Source organism: Acomys minous, assembly GCF_964271855.1.
Source record: "Acomys minous genome assembly, chromosome: 6".
Lineage (NCBI taxonomy): Eukaryota > Metazoa > Chordata > Mammalia > Rodentia > Muridae > Acomys > Acomys minous.
In genome coordinates, this window is record NC_140487.1 from 1,848,764 (window position 1) to 1,864,363 (window position 15,600).

Below are 15,600 nucleotides of genomic sequence, written 5' to 3' on the forward strand. Positions count from 1 at the left end.
CTTCTCTTTCTTCCCTCCAATTCTTCCTATTTCCCTCGCATGTCCCTACTGCTCTCAAATTGACAGCCTCTTTTTGTTTGACAATTATTTTCACACACACACACACACACACACACACACACGTAACCACAATCTGCTGTGCTCGTTTTTACTTTAGTGTGTATATGATTTCAGGACTGACTACTTTGTATTGGATAACGAGTCTGGGGGCTTATGCTCAGGAAATGCCAATTCTCCGTCTGTCAGCAGTTATTAGTTGCCTAGGTGTTGGCCCCTGTAAGATTTTTTCTCCTCTCGCATTACTGTGTTTATTGATACTGTCATGCTTATGGAGCTATTTTCATGAGAAGCAGTTTCCTGGCAGACTTCTTGGCATTCTGACTCTTAACAATTATTTCCTTGTTATAACAACATTTGGAGCTAGGAAATACAGATGAGATAAAAAAAAAAACCACTCATTAATCTGTCTTTCTGGGTCTCATTTACCTCAGTCAATATAATCTTTTTCAGCGCTATCCACTTACCTGAAAATTTCGTGGCTCCATTTCTTTTCTTTGTAGCTGGATGACATTCCACAGTATGTATGTGCCACACACATCCCTGTCCATGCAGCAGCTGGACGGCAGCTGAGTTGTCTCCTTGTTTTATCTACGCAAGCAGAACAGCAGTGAGCATGGCTGGGCAAGTGTGTGCGGAATAGGATGCTGAGTCCTTTGGATGTATGATAAGGAGTGGACTAGGTGGGTCACACGGTATAGTTACTTCCCGTTTCTTCCCCCCAAGCTGATTTTCAGGGTGGCTTGTCCACTTTGCATTCCCGTCAGTTGTTTTGCTGATCTTAGCCATTTTGATTAGCGTGAGATGACATCTGACTTGTTTTCATTTGCGGTTCCTGTATTGCTAAGGCTGATGAGAAGCCTTTGAGGTATTTCTTCTGTTGATGGCTCTGCTTAGATTCCTAGTCTTTTTTTTAAAATTGGGTCATTGTTTTCTTGACTCTTTTTTTGAGGTCTTTGCATATTCAGGGTATAATCTTCTGTCAGATACATAGTTGACAAAGATTCCCTTCCTTCTGTGACTTCCTCCTTCACTGAGTTGTTTGCTTGGCATCACAGAAACTTCTTAGTTTTATGACGTCCCATTTATCAGTTGTGAGACTTTATTCCCGTGCGAATGGAATCCCACTCAGGAAGATGTTCCCTGTACTCACATCATCTAGGTTGCTGCCTACATTTTCTTCTAGCAGTTTTAGCATTTTGGATTTCAAATTGAAGTGTTTCATTATTTTAAAATTTTCATATAAGTTTGAAATTCTGCTCTGCTCCAGAATGTTAGTCATGGGCCCCCGACGACTACGTTGATTAACTGAGTCTTAGGCTCACCAGGGAAGTTCTTTGTCTGCAGCCATTACTTGTAGCCAGCTTCTCACTGGCTTGCTCACACGAACCTAGTGAGTAGAACAGACAGGTCTTGAACTTGCGATCTTCCATCCTGGTCCTTTAGAGCAGTTAAGATAACAGGACTGGTTGCCATTTAAATTTAAATGAAACAAAATCAAAGGCTTGATTTGTTAGGTAACGGGGCTGTCTTTTGCAAGCTTAGTAGCCATACGTTGCTCCTGGCTACTGTACTGGATGAGGTTGCTGGGTATTGATCACTGTTATCTGCACAGAAGCTTCTATTGCCAGTGCCAAACAGGTCACAAATCACACTATTCCTTGCCAAACAAGGCAAAAATGATAGCTCGCTCATCTTGCTCATAAACTACCATAACTTTTAATTTCTTTCATGTTTACAGAATCAATATCTCATTTCTTTCTCTGTCTCCTTACTTACTTATGAATTACTTAAATTTAAACAAATACACTTCTCTCTTCCCTTTTTCCCTTTCCCTTGATTCAGCACAGCCTTTCCCTACTGAATACATGTGAAACCTGCTGCCAGAGCTCTTTAGGTGCATCAGCACCTTTGCCTCTGAGCAGCCTGTGTCTAGGTTTGCAGCCTCACGCAGTCTTTTCTGAGAGGCACAAGGGTTTGCTTAGGCAGCCGATCACACCAAGGTGTCCTGTCATTCTGCACAGAAGAGGAGTTCCTCTTCCCTCCTGCTTTCTCCCGCCTCCTCTCCCTCTGTCTTTTTCTTCCTTTTCCTTTCCTTCCTTTTCTCCTTCTTCCATTGTTCCTTCCTCCCTTTTTGCTTTCTGTATGGTGCTTTATTACATATTTGTCTGTTTGTACAAAGAGGATTCACAAGCACTGCAGAGACAGCAGTGTGCAGTATTCAATCCGATGCATCATACGACAGTCTTGGTTTTGTCTTATCTTTTATACCATTTCGACCGTGTCACTCATACTTTCTCAGAAGACATTGACAAGTCAAAGGTGGGAGAATTTGAAAAGTAACTTCCCAGTTTTAAAGAATTTATTATTATTATTTTAATTCTATTTGTGTATGTGTATCTGCACATGAGTGCTGGGGCCTGCAGAGATCCCGGGAGATCTGAGGTATCGGGTGGATCCCGGGAGCTGGGGTGACAAGAAGTTGTGAGATACCAAATGCAAGTACAAGGAAATGCATTCAAGTCTTTGGAACACGTGGTTTTAGCTACTGCAGTATCTCTACAGCTTAAGTCCCCAGCTTTTAAATGTCAGAATAAAACAAGATAGAAGGTTTAGTGAAGTAATTTCTAGAAGACATTGGACAGAGATCATTACACTTGTTCATCTGTTTATTAAGCCGGGAACCATGGACTTACAGGTCCCAAGAGCCTGGCTTTGCAGGTCCTTGGAGACACAGAGTTGGGGGCACATCTTTAACCTTACAGAGACAAAAGTCTGGGCAGAAGAGTTAGCAACTAAAAGGACAGGTACCATAGTTTGAGCGGGACACCTGGGCCCAAATCTCAAACTATGGCACCAGCCAATGACAATATAGGCTGTAAACTTCAAACCCCTACCCAGATCTAGCCAATGGACAGGACATTCTCCACAGTTGAGTGGAGAGTGGGGTATGACTTTCACATGTACTCTGGTGCCTCACATTTGACCATGTCCCCTGGAGGGGGATACCTGGTGGCACTCAGAGGAAGGATAGCAGGCTACCAAGAAGAAACCTGATACCCTATGAGCATATACAGGGGGAGGAAGTCCCCCTCAGGCACAGTCATAGGGGAGAGGAGTAAGGGGAAATGAGAGGGAGGGAGGGGAGAATGGGAGGACACAAGGGATGGGATAACTATTGAGATGTATCAAGAATAAATTAATAATAATAAAAAAGGACAGGTACAACGCAGCAGCAAGGTAAATGCTCTGGTGAAATGATTTTAGTCTCTGATGGTGTAGTATCAGATGTCTATTCAACACTTGAGGGGGCTGTACCCTGTGACGGTCTAGCCTATGGTGAGTCAGGCAGCACATAGTTAGATGAAGGGTCATATACACACACATGCCTTTGTGTTGCTGAGCAGGTGTGAGGCTAAGATGGGCAGGGTCGACAGAAGTTTGAGTATAGATTACATGCTATGCCACTGAGCTCAGATTTCATTTTGAAATCAGTGAAAGCATCCCATACGTATCTAAGCAGAGAAATAACATTCTCTGCCAGGCCAATATTTTGGACCATGTATGATGCCAACCACTGAAGTAGAGGCAGAAGAATTTCCTGTGGTAATCCACGTGAGGGATAAGGGTGTAGCAGAGACAGGAGGTCTGTCTGCAAAGAAATGGGGTTTGAAGCACTGGTGCCCCGTGACACAATAAACTCGGGTAATTACGCCCAGAGAGCAGTCTAGGGCAATTGGATAGGCCTCTCTGTTAAAACTATTGCTGCAAAAATATCTCTATGGGTGAAAGACTAGGCTATAGAAATGATATCTATCGTCCTTTTACAGGTCTGTGAGTCATAACTTAAAATTTTATTAACTTTCTGATCTCCTGACAACTTCAACTAATTATAATAAAGCACAGTAAGTCTGAAGTTTAGCATCTATAGAGTGCAGTGGGACACTGTTTCAGCAGTCACACTAGAAAGATGTTAAGCCTACACTTTTCCCTGTTGGCAGGACTCATGGACAATTATATACTGTTGCCAAGGGTATCATTTGGTATACATCGTTTCAAGGATTATTGTATTTTTAATGATGTGTGGTTGTCTGTATCTGTGTGAGTATGTGTGTGACATGAGTGCAGGTGCCTGTGGAGGTCACAGGTTTCACGTACCCTGAAGCTGGAGTTACAGACAGTCGTGAGTTGCTCCACGCGCACACAGGAAACCCAACTTGGGTCCTCTGGAAGAGCAGCAATTTGCTGAACTACTGGTCAATCTCTCCAGTCCCTGGTAAAAAAAAAGTCTTTTGAAGAACAACTGAGCATTATGTACTAAAATCTAACAATGTTTCCATCCTGCCATGAACTATGTCAAACAGAACAAACAGAAAACAGGACATGAGAAAATATCTATATCAATGAAACGTGTACCGCTTTGGCACTTAGGTCTGGAAAATATTGGTCATGATCTAAATGTCTAAAAAGCAAGGATGGATAGGTAAATTTCCTTACATCAGCTCTACAGAAGACGGGGTAGCGGAGAATATGTTGACTCTGTGAACAGTATGCTGTGTGGTGGCACACCATGTTTTGCTCAGAACCCAGGTTGCTTTTGTTTGCCTTATAAATAGGTTGGGGGAAACCAGACGAGATCATTCTCAGTGGCAACTTCATTCTAAGAAAGTACGTTTACACCCAGAATTACGGACAACGGGAGGTTTCTGCAGGCAAGGCCATGACGTTTTTAATGCTGAGATAGTAAGTGTACAGGAAACATACCTTCTCCATTTTTTGTTTAGCATTCATTCTTTATATTTCCATGCCTTGGTGCCTTGGTGATATTTTAATAATTATAAAAGAAAATAAAAACAAAGTCTTATTTTTGTTTCAAGATTGCATTGTTCAGCCCTTCAGGTTTTCCACAAGATGGCTTGCCCTTGTCCTTCTGGATCTAGAAGAGTTAGATATTTAATAATAGAAGCCACGTGCAGAGGTTCGAGCACTGCACTCTGCTTTCCAAAACTCCATCCAGCACCAAGCTCTCAGAAGCCCGCCCACAGTCTTGGAGCTATTTAATTTCTCACAAATCTGTGCTCATGTTGTGCTATGGCAGCCCTGCAAAAAGACCTTGAATCCGAACCAATCCTCAGGAAACAGAAGAAATGCATATTGTGAGCCCTAGAAAGGATGAGTATAGGGTTGTTTTAGATAGTTTTAGTTGTTGTTGTTGTTTTTAAGAGAAAAGGCCCCTGTTGCTGAAGTCTTGCTTGGGTGGCCTTAGATGTTAAGACACCTCTGGGAGCCACAGCCTTTCACCTTCCTTTTATCCCATCCAGTTTGCAGAGCCTTCTCCTCCCTTCATGCAAATCAAGGTCTTGCCGTCCAGGTCCAGGGTCAAGCAGACATTCACAGGAGACTTACTTTCTGGAAGCAGCACTTACTTGGTTTTGGATTTGTTCCTTTTACAGGGTCTTTTCCCCTCTAATTCCTCACTGAATTCCCACATATATTTTAAACTCCAGGAACTTGTGCCCATTAATTTCCTGCTCACAATACTATGCCCAACTTGAGCATGATAAGAACTTTATTCTTATTTTTTAAAAATTAAAATTTTAATTAAAATATTGCATCCTTTTCCCTTTCTTCCCTCAATCCCTCCCACTTACTCACTTTTAAATTCATGCCTTCTTTTTATTTAATTGATATATTTGGCAATTATATACATATATACATAAATATATTATAATGCATTTACATTATATATGCTTATATACATAAGAACAGCCCACTTAGTTTATTTAAAGTTGCTTGTATGTATGATTTCAGGGCTCACCATTTGATACTGGGTAACTAATTAGGGGGCTCTTCCTTGGGAGAGACTATTGTCCCAGCTCTTGGCATTCTGTAGTTTCCTGTTGTGCCTTGTCTAAGGGTGGAGCCGAGAACCTGATTTTTACTGAGACCATAATCTTTCTTTTTCTGAAAAGGAAGGGAGGGAAGGCAGAGGGGCAGAGGAAGGATAAGAAAGAAAGGAGGAAGAAAGGAAGAGAACTACAGTCTGTAGGCTTAGATTTTTCAAAACCTACTTTATTTAGGGCGCTTAAACACTTAAACCTCAGTTCTAGCCCACCAACCAGAGGAAGCAGAGAAAGAATGCTAATAGGAAAAGGGGTTGTGAACCTGTTTAGACACAGTTCCTTCAGCCAGTTCCACTCTGCGCTGTCAGGATAGCAGCTGTCCAGTCCCATGGCCAGCAGCAAGCAGCACAAGAATCCATAGAGGTGGCTCGATCCAGCAGAAACAGCAAGGCTCTGTGGTATTGGCATTAGTCCGTGGAAGTGGCCAGGATTAGCTGGAGCACCACAACAAGTTCTCTGGGATGTTTCTCTCTGTGAAGTGAAGACCAGCAAAGTCCAGGAAAGAAAGGCTAGTGAATGGTTGCGTGACCTAGAAATGCCACAAGCCTCATCTGACTGTCTGTGACTTTCTTACACTCCTTCTCACACACCCTCTCACGTGTCTGCTCCCAGCAAAACATCACGTGCCCTCTCTTCCAGAAAAACATCAAGTGACTGCTCATAAGACAGCTTTCAGCAAATGGCACCTGACATATCGAGTCTGCAAAGAAACCAGAAACTTCTACTTCAGTGGACACAGGTTCATGGAAGGGGCAAAACTATTGTTCTTAGTAGACAATGCAAATACTAGTTTCCTATACCCATTGTGTCAGGGATATTGGGGAGACCCAGAGGGACTGCATGCTCTAATCCCTGTCATAGAATGACAAGACACAGGGGGAGAACGTAATGCATTTTGAGCTGTGTGACTTTCCTCAGTTTTATGCTCAAGTAGTGTTATAAAATCTGAGACTTAAGATGAATATTTATTATTTGGTATTAAAATGAAGCAATATCTTATGAATCTAATTCCTTCATTTTTCCTATCAGTTGGATAACATATTTTCTTAAGATCAAGATCTGGTCTTCAGTCTTCTGCCTGTTAAGCTGCTCAGTACTCTGCATGAGGTGTCCCTCTCCTCTCTTCCTCCTCTTCCTCCTCCTCCTCCTCCTCCTCCTCCTCCTCCTCCTCCTTCTTCTTCTTCTTCTTCTTCTTCTTCTTCTTCTCTCTCTCTCTCTCTCTCTCTCTCTCTCTCTCTCTCTCTCTCTCTCTCTCTCTCTCTCTCTCCTCTCTCCCCTCTCCTTTTCTCCTGGTAAGTGCTGAGGGCCTGAGGGATCTCCTCATTCTCCATGTGGACTGGAAATAGGAGCCCATTTGGTGCTGAAAAATAAATCATTACAGAGTCTTTCTGGAACACTGAGAAGTAATTAATTCCAGATTCCCTCAATGTATATCATATATTTAAAGCTACATATGGATATGTTCCTATCACAGACTAATGAAATCTGTGATTTATTTCTCACATATGATTCATCAGGTTTCAGTCTAGGCAAGTTAGCTAAAATTTGACAAAAAACCTTTTTCAAACCTTCCTCTCTCTTCTTGGAGCAACCTTGTCAGGATTTCCAACTCTGAGTGGAGGGCTGTGGACGACAGACCCTGGCATATTTCCTCATCTTTTGAATTTCTACAGAACACCTACCAGATTAGAGCCTTGTTTACTGACAGCTATAGATAACTGACACCAATGCTCTGCCTGCTGTTAACCTGCTGGCTCCTCCCGTGCTCCCCTCTACCCTGCTACCATTTTGCCAATGGAACTTCACTTTCTTTATATTCCTTGAAATGCTTATATAATACTACTTGGGTAATATTTGTCTGTATGTGAGGCAGCTCTTATTTATTTACTTTTTGGTCCTAACAAGAGAAATAATAGTGAATTTCAAATAGAACCAGATAGAGTACCAGTTGTTTAATGTCAGTGATATAATCCTATGTTGTTAAAAGTAGTTTTTACACTTGCCTATGATGGCCCTGAGTTTGAGTCCCAGTCCTACTAAACAGAAAAAAAAAAGAACCAGTTACTGATACATCCAAAAGGTGTCTTCAGAGTTTAAACATGTAGCAGCTTGTAGACAGGTTAGCAGTGGGCACCATGAGAAGCTGACTATTTAACCATGAAAACATAGACTGTCATGTGCTCTTATTTTGCTCAGTATATACTATTGTCTGGGTTCTGATCGTAAGTAGGTTGAACAAGCATCTTCTATGCCACTAACCAAAAACAATCAATCAATCAATCAATCAATCAAACAAACAAACAAACAAAATCATACAGGCACAAGTATAAATACACAGGTTTTTTTTAAAAAAAGAAACCCACTTAGAGAAAATATAGGACTCAAATCATGTGGCCATCTTGAAGCTCTTATGACTTAACAAAGCAATGTGGATTTTTTCTTAACAAAGCAAATATGATTGTTTAACATAAGTAACATCATATACAGTAAGCTGTACTTGATAAAAAAATTTGCCCCACTGCTCTCACTTGATCTAATTTCAGAAAAAGATTGTCTTTAGTACCACTATTTTGTTGTCTCCATATTTTTACATAATATGTCTATACTGGACTTTTGTTTTATTTTAAGACTTGGTCCATATTATAACATGATGACTTAACTCCCTGCAATACACAGATTGAAAACTGACAGAGGGAAAGACAGAAACACACACACACATGCTTAGACAAATATATATCTATATGTATATATCTATGTATGTATCTTCTCTTCTGAAGGTCCTAGTGATATTCTGTAAAATTTTGCTTTAATTTATCTTCAGTGGTTATATTGTTACAATTGCACACATACTGCTACAGCTGGTCTAGATATTATACTAAAAATAACTTCCTCCTTATACAGAATTTGGGTTTTTTGGAATTAGCCATCTTGCTTTGTCATATGCTTGCTTCTTATGTATCTATTGTTCCTTCATACCCTAGCTCTTACAGGACCACACAATTCTTTTGGTACATCTAAGCATCCCTGAACAAACAAACAAGACCAACCAACAATTCTGCTTCTCTTTTACTTGGAGAGACTCCTTGAATCTTTTATCTGGATCCCAAGTTGATAAAACTTAACACACTGACCTCCCTTGTCATCACTTTGAGAAATCCCTTTTCCTGTTAGGTAGACTTTGGGTTTTCTGTCTAGTTTTCTTTTTGTTTGGATGACATCTATTCTTCAGAAACATTTCAATAAGTATGCATAGGAAGTAATTCTTTATCCGTGTGTAAACTTGACTTTATTCTATCCACATATCACATGATTTGTAGTTTAACTGACTCTCTGTTTGTCTGGATAGAGCACATTTTTTCTCCTGATTTTGAAGGTGTTGAACCACTTGTTATTGTTTGACGTAAGTAGAGCATCTTAGCTTAGGGAACTGAAGCAAAATAGAGCGAACTGTGTGGTTTAAACCACAAATACAAATTTTTCAGTTTTTAAAACTTTAAATGCAGGATCAGGGTCCCAGTGAAGTCTGCGTTTTGGTGATAGTTATTTCCTAGACTACAGATGTCTGTGTTTTCACGTGGTTCAGAGAGAGAGAAATCTAGACCATTCTCATAAGAACTCTAAATCCAGTTTTTGCAACCCAACCACCATGGTTTAATCTGAGTTTAGTAACCTGTCAGTGTCTCTGCTTGTGAATGACCCCAGAGGGCAGGGCTTCAACATGGCAGGAGTAAGTGACGTAGAAAATGAAGACTAGCAACCGTAGCCGATTTATAGCACTCAGCCAGCACGCACAACAGGAAGTCTTCTTTCTTTCACTACTGTAGCATTTGAAGAGTTAATTTTTGTTTTTAATTGTGTGTGTCTAAGTATGTGGACATATGCATGTGAGTGTGTCAGATCTGCTGCAGTAGGAGTTCCAGGCAGCCGGGGGCCACTTGAAATGGCTTGTAAACTAAAGTCTGATCTTCTGCAAGGCTAGTAAGTTCTAATAAGTGCTAAGCGTCTCTCCAGCCCTTAAAAGATTTAACCTGTATTTTTAATTGTGTGTATTTGTTTGTGTGTTGGTATATGCTAGTGTGGTTATGGGTAGAGGCCAGAAGAGGGCATCAGATCTCCTGGAGCTGGGCTTACAGGTGGTAAGCAGTGACCTGTCCAGCGTTCCTGCTGACCAGAGCTGGAGTCCTCTGGAAGAGCAGCCAGGAGTCTTACTCAGTGGGCCGCCTTTGGAGCTTCTAATTATCCCCTTTTTTGTTGTTGTTGCTGTTTCCCATTACTGAATCTCAGACTTAACAGAAAGAAAATAATTGGAAAGGCTCTGAATCTGCTGACTCCATTTTTGGGCTTTTTAAAGGGACTGTGGTGGAGGAGGTAAGGACAAGGGAACAGGATAAATAATTGCGAAAAGGTTCCCCTTTCTGAGAACTAGGGGAGGAACGGGGAGGGCATGAGATCGGGAGGTGACAAGGGAGGGGGATGTAAAGTGAACAAAGAGAGAGAGAGAGAGAGAGAGAGAGAGAGAGAGAGAGAGAGAGAGAATCGTGGAAAGAAAGTGTGAAGATGAGATGATGAAGCCATTGTTAACAAAGAAACAAAGCCAGGATGGACAGACCTCCATGGAGATGTCCTCAAGACTGTCCCTTGTGACTCCATACAGTCAGCTCTCTGTCCTGCACTTCCTTCATATTAGATAGTTTTTCCCTCTGGGCTCTCTGATGGGGTTGAAGACTAGATAGCCACAGTATTAATATAAGTTTAGTTTTAAAAAATGATACAAAAAAACCTTTAGACTTTAGGATAAGAATCAGTAGCATAGAATAATGGAATAATTTCTTAAAAATTGTTAACTACAAGTGGACTGGCCCTTACAAATGTTGACTTAATGGATAATTCTTATTTTGTTGTATAGAGCTTATTTTATTAAATAGAAAGGAGGAGATGAAGGAAATATAAACCTGTTTTAGTTATAATCCCAAGTGTGGGATCGGAACAGTCTTGTGAGAACAGGTGAGGTTAATCCACTAGAAGGCAAACCACCTCATGCGTGAGCTTGATTGTTGCCAGGTGAAAAGATCTGTGGCCAGACTCTGGGAGGAGGTATATAAATGAGCCCAGAACTGGAGGAAGGGCTTTTGGAGACTTGGGATAGTTTTGGCTGTTCATCGCTGCACTTCAAGATGCTCCTAGAGAGAACTGCTTGAGGGAAGGCTTTGGGGCTCTGGCTCCTGCTGAGGTTCTGGGTTCTAGTTACTCCAGGTTCCAGCAGAAGAAATCCTGCTGATTATGCCAGGAGAATCGCTCCTCGGAACTGATATCCTTATGGTTTCTTTACTTTTTTAAATCCTCTTTTCCTATTGTTTTGGTTAGTCGGGTTATAAGGGACATACGGTCGGTTAATAAGTTCATAATAAAATATATTGGTCAAGAAAACTAAACTTTCAAATGAACTCTGGTGCCCCATATTTGACCATGTCCCTTGGATGGGGAGACCTGGTGGCACTCAGAGGAAGGATATCAGGCTACCAAGAAGAGACTTGATACCCTATGAGCATATACAGGGGGAGGAGGTCCCCCTCAGTCACAGTCATAAGGGAGGGGAGTAAGAGGAAAATGGGAGGGAGGGAGAAATGGGAGGATACAAGGGATGGGATAACCATTGAGATGTAATATGAATAAATTAATAAAATATATTTAAAAAAAGAAAACTGCTTCCCTATATGTAGTATTTCTTAAAGATTTTTCTTGGGTTTAAACAAGTGAGCCGATCTTTTCAGTAGAGGAGGAAATGCTCCTTTGGTGCACTTGGTACACACTGGATAGGGTTGCCGTGGTCATGGCCACAGAACATGCACTTGAGGAGATGAATGCCGCGGCTGGTCATTTAGCAAGAGGACCCTTCCTTTTCTTTTTATGGTCAGTAGGTGGCTCTTTCCTCTGAGAGGCAAAGAAGAAGAAGAAAGATATAATTAAAGCCAGTCTACCTTGTGCTGTCTTGAAATGTTGGTTATGTTATATGCTTAAAGAAATCTTAATAAAAATGTCAGTTAAAAAAAAAAAAAAGAAAACTGAACCGACAGTCCCTCATGCTCACTTCATTTTTAACTGAACTGTCAAGGGACCATAGCTACTGACTATAGTTACTTAGCACCTGGTACAGGTTCTAAAACTCTTAGAAAAGTTGCCTCTTAAGTTACCCAATTGTACCCTGACTCAGGAAGCCACGATTTAGACTTTAGACTTGGACGCGTTTTCTGTTTCTTCTACTTGTTTTGCTGTGGGCTTTAAGAAACTAACTTATTGTATTTTACATGATGTTCTATTCCCATATTAGAACTTACATAATTCGCAGTACTCATGGGAGAGAGAGTATGTGGTATTCATAGAAACACAAATGTTGAAACTGAAGGGAACTTTGAGTTCGTCTCCCCAAGTATTCTTTTTACCCAAAAACAGATTTATGAGCTGAAAAGTTGTGTGTCCTCCTCAAGGTGAGGAAAGGGAGCAAGTGATTCTATGGCATTCATAAATTTGTCGTAATGCTAGAATCCGGGCTTCTGTTATGACATTTATATTTCCGTATTTGTTTCTTGAAGCTGAACTGCTTTTCATTTATAGATACTTACATGCCATATATATGGCTAAGCCGTAATACATTTGTAAAGAAAATGAGTTTGATCTAGGAGTCACTTCATGAGTGGAAATTGTAGAAATTATATTACAGAAATTATATGTATAAGGCACCAAATTATTGTCTCTTTGTTCCCTGCAGCTCTAAGGAGTTTTTATTTTTGAGCTTGGATGATGAAATTGTTAAAAAACTTCACAGTTTTTTACCCTAGGAAAGCCCAGAAAAACCAATATAATTAATATATTTTATATAATATATAATATATAATGCTAAATATTGTTAACATAGTAGGTATAGTTTTAAAACACTGACGGGGTACAAATATTTTGGGATTCCGTGAAAGTATATTTGACAGTCGATCCATAAATTATGCAATTTTGAACTAGGGCCCATTTATAGAATTTATAATAACAGGAGTACATCTTTTTAAACTTAGAAGTTTTGCTATGTTGCAGCATTAAGCTAAGGCCATTGGAGGTAGAGAGAGCTGCATGGATGGTTGTGATTAGCATTTATTAAAACCAGCTGAGCCCTTGGTGCTTATCACTTGTACTTTGCCAGTTCCTGTTCAAGGAGCCATTTTAAGGCCTAGTGATGTGCTCCGTACTCCTCCACCTCCAGGTGAGTTATCTCTTCTTTATCATGGAACAGTGCAACTAAATACCCCTTAATATATAAATGATGAATATTTATTATAGTATATTAAAATTATTAATGACAATGAGGGATGCCATCACGTCTATTAGAGATAGATTTTTTTATATATTTCTGAATGCTGAATTAATCAAAGGGGCTTTCTTTTGAAGTGTTTTCTGACATGTGATCCTGGCTCAGGCCATGGTACCATGTACAGTGGCTCTGATCATGCATTTCCAAGGCACAGGCAGGAGCCAGAGGATCTTATTAACCAGGTGTCTCTCTCTTGGTGCTGTGTCCCTAAAATGCAGTGTACTGTAGTGAGCACTCTTCACACCAAGTTTGACTTGATGTGACTGGATTTGATCGTACGTTGTATTTTTTCCCTGAGCTCCTGAAGGTGGGAGGATGCATCCTCTTCCTGTTCTAGGCTTCAGATTCCAACACAGTGCTCTGAGTGTTTGAGGAGCTCGGCTAAGGCCCTGTGAGTGATGGCAAGCATCCTTGGTTTTGTCTGTAGGGCACCTGCAGAATAGTCTTTGGTGGGGATTTTGGTGGATGTGAGTTCTTCTCAAACTGAACTAGATCTAAAAACACTTTTATTAAATGTATAGCATTTCAGTGTTCACGTTCTCACTCTATCCTCTCTTCCACTGATATTGTGTTTAATTATATATGCCAAGCAGATGCAGTGGCCACGGAGACAGTTACTGAGAGGCAGGAGCAGAGTGCAGTGTCTGTGCTTAGCTGTCAGGGTGGTGTTTGTGAGGCATATAGTCGACAGCACTAGCTATGCAGTCTTGTGCAGTTTCTTGCAAAAGGAAATTGTAATGTCTGCCCACTTCCTCAGAGCAGTGTGATATTAGAAAAGCGAAGTGAGATGTTAAAACATGACTCACTTGTACTCTCTATTCAAAAACATTATTTTTTCACTTGTTCTAAAATGAATCCTTTAAGGAGAAAATAACAGAGTTAATATGTTTAGGGTGTGATTTCTTGCATCTCTAGCTACGAATTACCGTCTATTTTAGATAAAACTTGGTCCAGTACTTATTTTTTAAAAAGAATCCTTTAAAGAATGTCCTTGCCAGACGTTTGTTATCTAAAACATTCCATTATTAACTCTTCTCTCCTTTAGGTGGCTAGAACCCAAGATGGTCTCTATAGAATTGTGTATTTAATGCCCTCATAGTGCAGCATGTCAGCACAGACCAACCTCTGTCGTAGAAAATGGTCTTGCTATTGCCAAGAGTAAACCTCCAAGGCACTTGCGGGGGCTCGGTTGAAATATAGAAATTTTGTGCCTCTGTTTGTTCCATTTGTTCCTTTGTACCTGCTGTACACTAGTCACAGTGGGAACCGCGACCTTAAAGCTGCTCAACTAAATGAAAATGATCTCTCCCTTCTCAGTCCCTCCTTCTCTAAATTGGGACTGTCACCCCCACTTTGAGTATATGTTGAAATACATCCCTGAACAAAGACCACTGGTTGAAAGTCAGTATGGAGCTGCATTGAGAGCCAGAAAAAAAAAAGGCAGCTGATCCTGAATGCAGGATGCTCAGGGTTTGTAGTCTCTCATTCTTTGACTGAGATGCTACAGAGTGACCTATTTGGTTTGGGAGAGGGGAGAAGTTCAGTGGTGTATGTATGTGTGTGTGTGTGTGTGTGTGTGTGTGTGTGTATGTTTGTATGTATGTGTATGTTTGTGTATATGTGTATGTATGTGTCTATGTGTGTATGTGTGTGTATGTGTGTATGTGTGTATGTGTGTATGCATGTGTGTGAATGTGTGTATGTGTGTGTATTTAATATTCCTTGCCTTCTCTTGATAGACCATGACTTTAAGGGATGGGTATGCTTATCTATGTATTAGATCAGTCCGTGGTACCATGGAATGGGATGCCTTGTTTATTTATTGGCACCTCACCTATACACAGTGAATGACCATATCGTTAGGTTTCATGGCCCCTAGCAGCACGCTGGTTTGTGGACTCTGCGATGTCAGAAATCTTTGGCATAGTGTTCACTGACATTACCCCTTATGTGAAGGTATCTGATATGTATCATGCACAAAATATTTGTCAAATCCCCAAGAAAGAGCAGAGATGATTAATGTCTTCCTTCCCCATTACTAACCCACCTGATGGAATTTTGTGATGAATTTCTAAGCTAAGCCACTGATTCTGAAATGGACACGGTGCAAAGTCTCATGTTGTTTCTCCTTTAAATCCAGAGTGGATGAGGAATTTAAGCAATGCTCATTTTGATTCAGTACTGTCTTTGGCATAATGATTTTCCCGGGCAATGGGCTGGAAAATGTGAACTTTCTCTTCCCTGGGTCTGTTCATAGTGGGCACTTGAGCATGTAGGAAGTCTGAG

General features: G+C 40.7%; 1 protein-coding gene across 9 annotated transcripts in view; it reads left to right on the forward strand.

The window, feature by feature from the left end:
* Positions 1-15,600, forward strand: part of GRM8 (glutamate metabotropic receptor 8) — an 855,522-nt gene that overhangs the window by 380,690 nt on the left and 459,232 nt on the right. Inside the window, exon 1 of one of the 9 annotated variants that reach the window (XM_084788017.1) lies at positions 13,684-13,705. The exons of the other annotated variants lie outside the window; for them this stretch is intronic. The gene's annotated coding sequence lies outside the window, so the exon portion shown is untranslated. Of the gene's footprint in view, positions 1-13,683; positions 13,706-15,600 lie in introns of those variants that run through there. 9 annotated transcript variants of the gene reach the window in all.